Raw genomic sequence first — 6,413 nt, 5'->3', positions numbered from 1 at the left:
AAAAAAAGAGAAGATCCACCTGGATGATTATGAGTCATCAGTTCTTGCCACTGGGAAGGGTACTTCCAAAGACAGCCCATCCCAGACACCCACCATATCTCAGGTTTTTAGTAATTAAAGAATAGTTCTTCCCCTTGACAAAGCTAGAGACTTAAAAACTCGGGGGCGCCTGGGTGGCTCAGTCGGTTAAGCGTCTAACTTTGGCTCCGGTCATGATCTCACAGCTCCTAAGTTTGAGCCCCACATTGGGCTCTGTGCTGACAACTAGCTCAGAGTCTGGAACTTGCTTCAGATTCTGTGTCTCACTCTCTATCTGATCCTCCCCTGCTCATGCTCTGTCTCTCTCTCCTTCAAAAATAAACAAACATTGAAAAAAAAAAACCCACCTCTTCTCACCTCCTCCATTTATAAATAATTGTATGGTAGTATACATGCCACAATAGGCTGCAGTCTGCTGTTGTGGATGGTGATGATATTGTGATTTCTGAACATGTCATCTAGGGGTGCCTGGGTGGCTCAGTTGGTTAAGCATCCGACTTTAGCTCAGGTCATGATCTCATGGTTTGGGGGTTTGAGCCCCACATCAGGCTCTATGCTGACAGCTAGCTCAGAGCCTGGAGCCTGCTTCAGATTCTGTATCTCCTTCTCTCTTGAAATAAATAAAACATTTTAAGAAATTAAAAAAAAAACATGTCATCTATTGATTATTATTTTCATTCTTTTCATGGAGTAAAAATATCTTTATGGTAAGAAAGAATCAGCAGCAGTAAAAGACTCCATACAGGATGAGAGAAAGGGGGTCATGATCAGAAATTTTTGCTACATTGGATACAGGCAGGACTTTGGAGTCAGTCAAGGAAAACTTGCATGCCTTCTTCCAGAGGCAAGAATTCAACTAGACAGAAAAAGTACTGAAGCCTGGAAGAATTTTATGACCTAGGCCTGAGAAATCCCATAACCAGATTCATTCACATATTCTTATTTATGTGGGGCATTTTAATCAGTGACTTGGGTTAATTACTCTATAAATTCTATACTTGACAGCTAAGCTTAATTCTGGATTCTAAGGGATCCAGAAGGATATATATCAAAATGCAAAGCTACCAGCCAGGTATTTCTTTTCATCTTCACTGACCTTGACACACATAAATTTTTTTTATACATTTTGGACACGTATATACATGGATCTTAACAGACCTGGAAACATCCAGGGAAGTAGGTCCCTGGAATGTACCACTGTAGCAGCAAATATTCCTATGGAGGTACAGGGAGGATTCTAGAAATATTATGGATGCGGGGCGCCTGGGTGGCTTAGTTGGTTAAGCTTCCGACTTTCGCTTAGGTCATGATCTCACGGTTCTGGGTTCGAGCCCCGCGTCGGGCTCTGTGCTGACTGCCAGCTCAGAGCCTGGAGCCTGTTTCGGAGTCTGTGACTCCTTCTCTCTCTGACCCTCTCCTGCTCATGCTGTCTCTCTCTCTCTCTCCTAGAAATAAATAAAAAACATTAAAAAAAATTAAAAAAAAGAAATATTATGGATGCTACCAATAATATTATTTTCTTAAAATTCCCAGATAGTTTATTAAAGGAGGAGAGAAAAGGAAAAAAATATTTTTTGGTTTTTAGAAAAGTCTAAAAGTCATCAGCAAGTCTCTGCTGATGCCATGTAAAAAAAACAACTTGTTTTTATGTCTAAAGGGTGAGAGCCAGGGAGTGGCTCACCACCCATCAGCACTTGACCCTTCTGAAGAGCAAACTAGTACCTGAGAAGGGAAGAGAAGGAACACTGTTCTGTGGATGCCAGAGAAAACCAGGATGTAACAGACACTGGGGGAAAATATTATTAAGGAATTTCTAAAGTTCACACTTCTTCATTAGCTAGACAGGTTTTGTTTGTTTGTTAGTTTTTTGAGCCATGCTTTGGAAAAATACCAAGACCTCACTAAAACCATAGCTCTGTGTAGTCAAAACTAGAAATTAATGTGAGGTGGTGAAAAGGGGAGACAGTAACTTAAGGCCAAAATGTGGCTGTTTATAGTAATGAATTTTAGAAGGACTAGCTATGCAGACAGGAGCCTACAGCAGAGACTCCAATAGGAGCTGTGGATGGTGAAACTTTCTATGCCCCAGACTTGTAGGAACCCTGAAGCACTTAGTATACCTACTGCAGCCAAACACAGGCAGCAGGGGAGAGAGCAGTTAGCACTGGATAGGCATACAGGTATATAAGATTGAGTAATATCCTGGCTCTGCCATCAATTCAGGTGACCTAAATAAGTCACTCCACCCACCTGGGTGCCAGGATCCTCATTTAGGAAATGAAAGGGTTGTATCATCTATAAGAGTCCTTGAACTTTAGAATTTTATGACTCAAAATTCCTGAGCCATGGAACAAACGGCTTCCAGATCAGAACTATCCAGCAGAAATATAATGCAGGCCACATATGTAATTTTGAAAGGTTAGTAGCTCCACTAAAATATGCAAAAGCGGGGGACACCTGGGTGGCTCAGTTGGTTAAGCGTCCAACTTGGGCTCACGTCATGATTTCATAGTTCATGTGTCCAACCCTGCATCAGGCTCTGTGCTGACAGGTTGGCGCCTGGAGCCTGCTTCATACTGTGTCTCCCTTTCTCTCTCTATCCCTCCCCTGCTTGCACTCTTTATCTGTATATCAAAAACAAACATTAAATGAATTAAAATAAAATACACAAAAGGGAGGGTGCCTGTCTGGTTCAGTCAGTAAAGCATGGGACTCTTGATCTTGGGGTTGTAAGTTTGAGTCCCACATAGGGTATAGAGATTACTTAAGTAAAATCTTCGAGAAAAGAAAAATCATGACACTTTGGTGATGCCGTCTATATACAATAAATAATAAATAAATAAATAAACAAATGGGAACAGGAGAAATGAGGCTTTATAAAATTTTGGCATGACCCAATATGTTCAAAATATTGCTATGTCAACTTGTCTTTAGGGGCCCCTGGGTGGCTCCATTAGTTAAGCATCCAACTCTTGATGTCAGTTCAGGTCATTATCTTGCATTTTGTGAGACTGAGCCTCAAGTCAGGCTCTGCACTGACAGTGAGGAGCCTGCTTAAGATTCTGTCTCTCCCTCTGTCTCTGCCCCTTCCCTGCTCATTCTCTCGCCCTCTCTCTTTCTGTTTCTGTCTGTCTGTCTAAATAAATAAATAAATAGTTTTTAAATGTCTTTGAAGTCTCAAGTACCACACGCACTTCAAGTGCTCAAAGGCCATACATAGTTAGTGGCTACCATCTACCATCCTGGACATCACTACTCTAGACAGTAGTGTCAAGTTCACAAGATACGAGCAGGAGCTCCTGGGTCTGCTTGATGCTCTGGACCATGGTTCCAAAGCCTGGCTATTCACCAACATTACTGGAGGAACCTAAAAAAATATTTCTGAGTCCACCCTCTTCCTTGAACATGAGTCATATCTTAGAAGAATCTCACCAGATAAATGTGACGCGCAGCCAGTTCATGCCAGTCTGCAAGGTAGTGTTTAAAAATGTCCTTACTGACTGAACGAAGACTCATGCTGTTCAGAGGTTGGTGGAATAAAGGAAGCAGTGGTCATGTGGTTATCGTCCTCTCCAGAGATGCTTCAGATAGTTATCAAAGGACTACTATCTGTCTATTCAGTGGGCTGGAAGATTTCAACACTAATCTTGATAGCATAGAGTGCTTTTAGTTATTAAAGGTTGTCAAACATTTTCAAGTTAAAATGTACTAAAGAACAATGAGCTGATGTTGCAAAACAAAAAACCCAGATTCTACTCTGCAGGGTGTGTCCAGCTGGTGACTCGATGGAGCTACAGCTGCAACTACATAACTGTTTTTGAGCCCATTTAACATTTCTGTGGACACTAGTTGCCCTCAATCTGGGACCGATTCTCACCCTCTAGATGTCTTTAGTTGAGTGGTAACCGAGCAGTTGAGAAAACTTATAAGAGTCCCATAATACTTTCATTTTACTGACATGAAAAAAAATAGGTGTATGTATTAGAAGTCTTCCTTCTAGGGGCGCCCGGGTGGCTCAGTCGCTTAGGCGTCCTACTTGAGCTGAGGTCATGATCTCACAGTTCATGGGATTTGAGCCCCGTGTCAGGCTCTGTGCTGATGGCTAGGAGCCTGGAGCCTGCTTTGGATTCTGTGTCTCCCTCTCTCTTTGTCCCTAGCCCGCTCACACTCTGTCTCTGTCTCTGTCTCTGTCTCTCTCTCTCTCTCTCAAAAAATTAAAAAAAAGAAGTCTCCCTTCTAGACTCCCATAATCATTTAAGCATGGACAAAAGAGGCGACTTAGGGAATTTTCAAAAAACAGATACATTGAAATGAGCTGGTTGACTGAGCTCTAGCCAATGTTATCCCAAAGGGAAAAGAAAGGGGTCTTAAATGTAGATGAGAGTATTTGTGGCTTAACTGGAGGAGAAGGCTTGTAACTACCAGCCAAAAAAGAACAGATGAGACCAAAATGGTGACATAGGAGAGCCCAGCCTCCTCCTCCCCGCCTTCTCACCCCCAACAAAGATCAACAATTAGACAGCTATCTACAAACAAAATGAGTTCTAGGAGAGCTCTGGAGTTCATTTAAGAAACTTTAGCAACATAGTGGAACAGAAAACCTGCATATTCATAAGAAGAGAATGAACACAGCTTCATTTTTCCTGCATCATCCCATCCACCAGCCAGCACTGTTCAAGAACCAAGAGGAAACTTCCCAGGTAGAAAGAGTTCTCTTTGTCAGGAAAGGGATAGTGGGGGAGCAACCAGCTCACCCAGTCATTTGGGACACTACATGAAGACCCTGCTTTGGTTTCACCCCACCCAGACCAGCAGAGCTGAGAGAGAGATAGCTAGGAATGAAGAAGGAAAGCAGGTGCTACCATTAGCAGCAATGCAACAGGAGCAGTCACAGTTCACAGGGACCTGATCTGCAGACAAATGCAGCAGATTTTGCTACTGGATAAATGGATGGCCAGCACACGTGCAACAGAAACCCTGCAGATTTTGCCAGCTCTCACCCCACAGGATTCTCATTTATTGGTGCCAGCCACCCGAGACCCTCTGCTCTCATCCTTCCCCTGCCATACCCCCATCAGAGACTGAAACTACACCAGCAACCAGCCCAGGCCTCTACAGCTGCAAAAGTGCAAGACACCAGCACAAACCCCCACAGCTGACCCCCACTGCCGTGTGCACATTCACAGTTAGTCGCTCTAACTGTGCACTTGCACCCAAAGGCCTAACAACTGTCCCTGACCTCAACTGCAGGGTGCATGCCGAGGGAGACCTCCTGGAGCCACAGAAGGATAAACTGACAGCTAGGGCCTCCACACCTGCTTGTGGGCCCACTTCAGGCCTTGCCTTTTGTCCTAGCTTCACCACTGTGTTTCCTGCAGCTGGTCCCTCCAGCTATGCACCTGTATGCCCCTAACTCATCCTCCTTATCCGCCTCCCCTGCAGGCTCAAGCGTAGGGGGTGATTGTGCAACCACTGGAGAGCATGCCAAGAAAATAGCCCCTGCAGATGCCCCAGCCAATGCTGCCTGTCCCCTACCAGCCCCCAACTATGTCTGCAACCAAATCCTACCACTACACAGGCACCTGCAGCTGCCCCCTATAGCAGACTATATGCAGATCACCAGCTCCAGTCACCTTGCTGTCTGCCCTGCTCCCTAGCCACTGGATCTGGAAGCCACTGAGAACCCAACAGCCTTTGTAGCAACCATGGACCCCTGCTGTGCTCACTAAGCATTATACATTTGTCAGTACTGTGGACCCCAGTAGCCTGAGCCAAAGAGACATCATGTGCCTCCCAGCCCCAACATAGTGGTACCACATGCCACATGCCACAGTGGTGCTACATCGCACCCAAAACTCGGTGCCCAGTACCAGCAGACCTGGGATCACAGTATGCTCCAGTGTGCCCCACCCACAGGTGAAAGTCTTCCCTTAATGAAGTCAGTCCATAATACCTGGAAGAGTGTCACAGACAAGGAGTCTGGAGTTCTCTCTTGTCCAGCAAGAGAAAGAATGCAGAATTGAATACAAGAGAGGGCTAATATCTGGGAGGAGGCAAGAGTCCCAAACAGGGGTTTCATCTCTGTATTTACTGAGCGCTCAAGATCTTACGCATGTGGTGAAAATGAAGAAAACAATCAGATAATCACTAACGTGTGTGTGTAAGAAGCACAGGGTCTGGAGTTTGAAGTGATCAAAGTATATTGGCTCCAGATGGAGAGAAGTTTCCTGCAGGTGATATAACAAGTTACTCATGATCCCATTACGCCATCTCACTAACTAACCTTGGGCGCTTTTGCCCTGTGGTGACAGCTTTCCACCCTAAGTTTTTTTTAACCCATTTATGTAAGCATAGGGAATTCTTGAAATATTTCC

This window comes from Hyaena hyaena, unplaced genomic scaffold (assembly GCF_003009895.1).
Source record: "Hyaena hyaena isolate Hyena2069 unplaced genomic scaffold, ASM300989v1 scaffold_1159, whole genome shotgun sequence".
Classification (NCBI taxonomy): domain Eukaryota; kingdom Metazoa; phylum Chordata; class Mammalia; order Carnivora; family Hyaenidae; genus Hyaena; species Hyaena hyaena.
The sequence above is the reverse complement of the archived record's forward strand: the minus strand, read 5'-3'. Positions refer to the sequence as shown.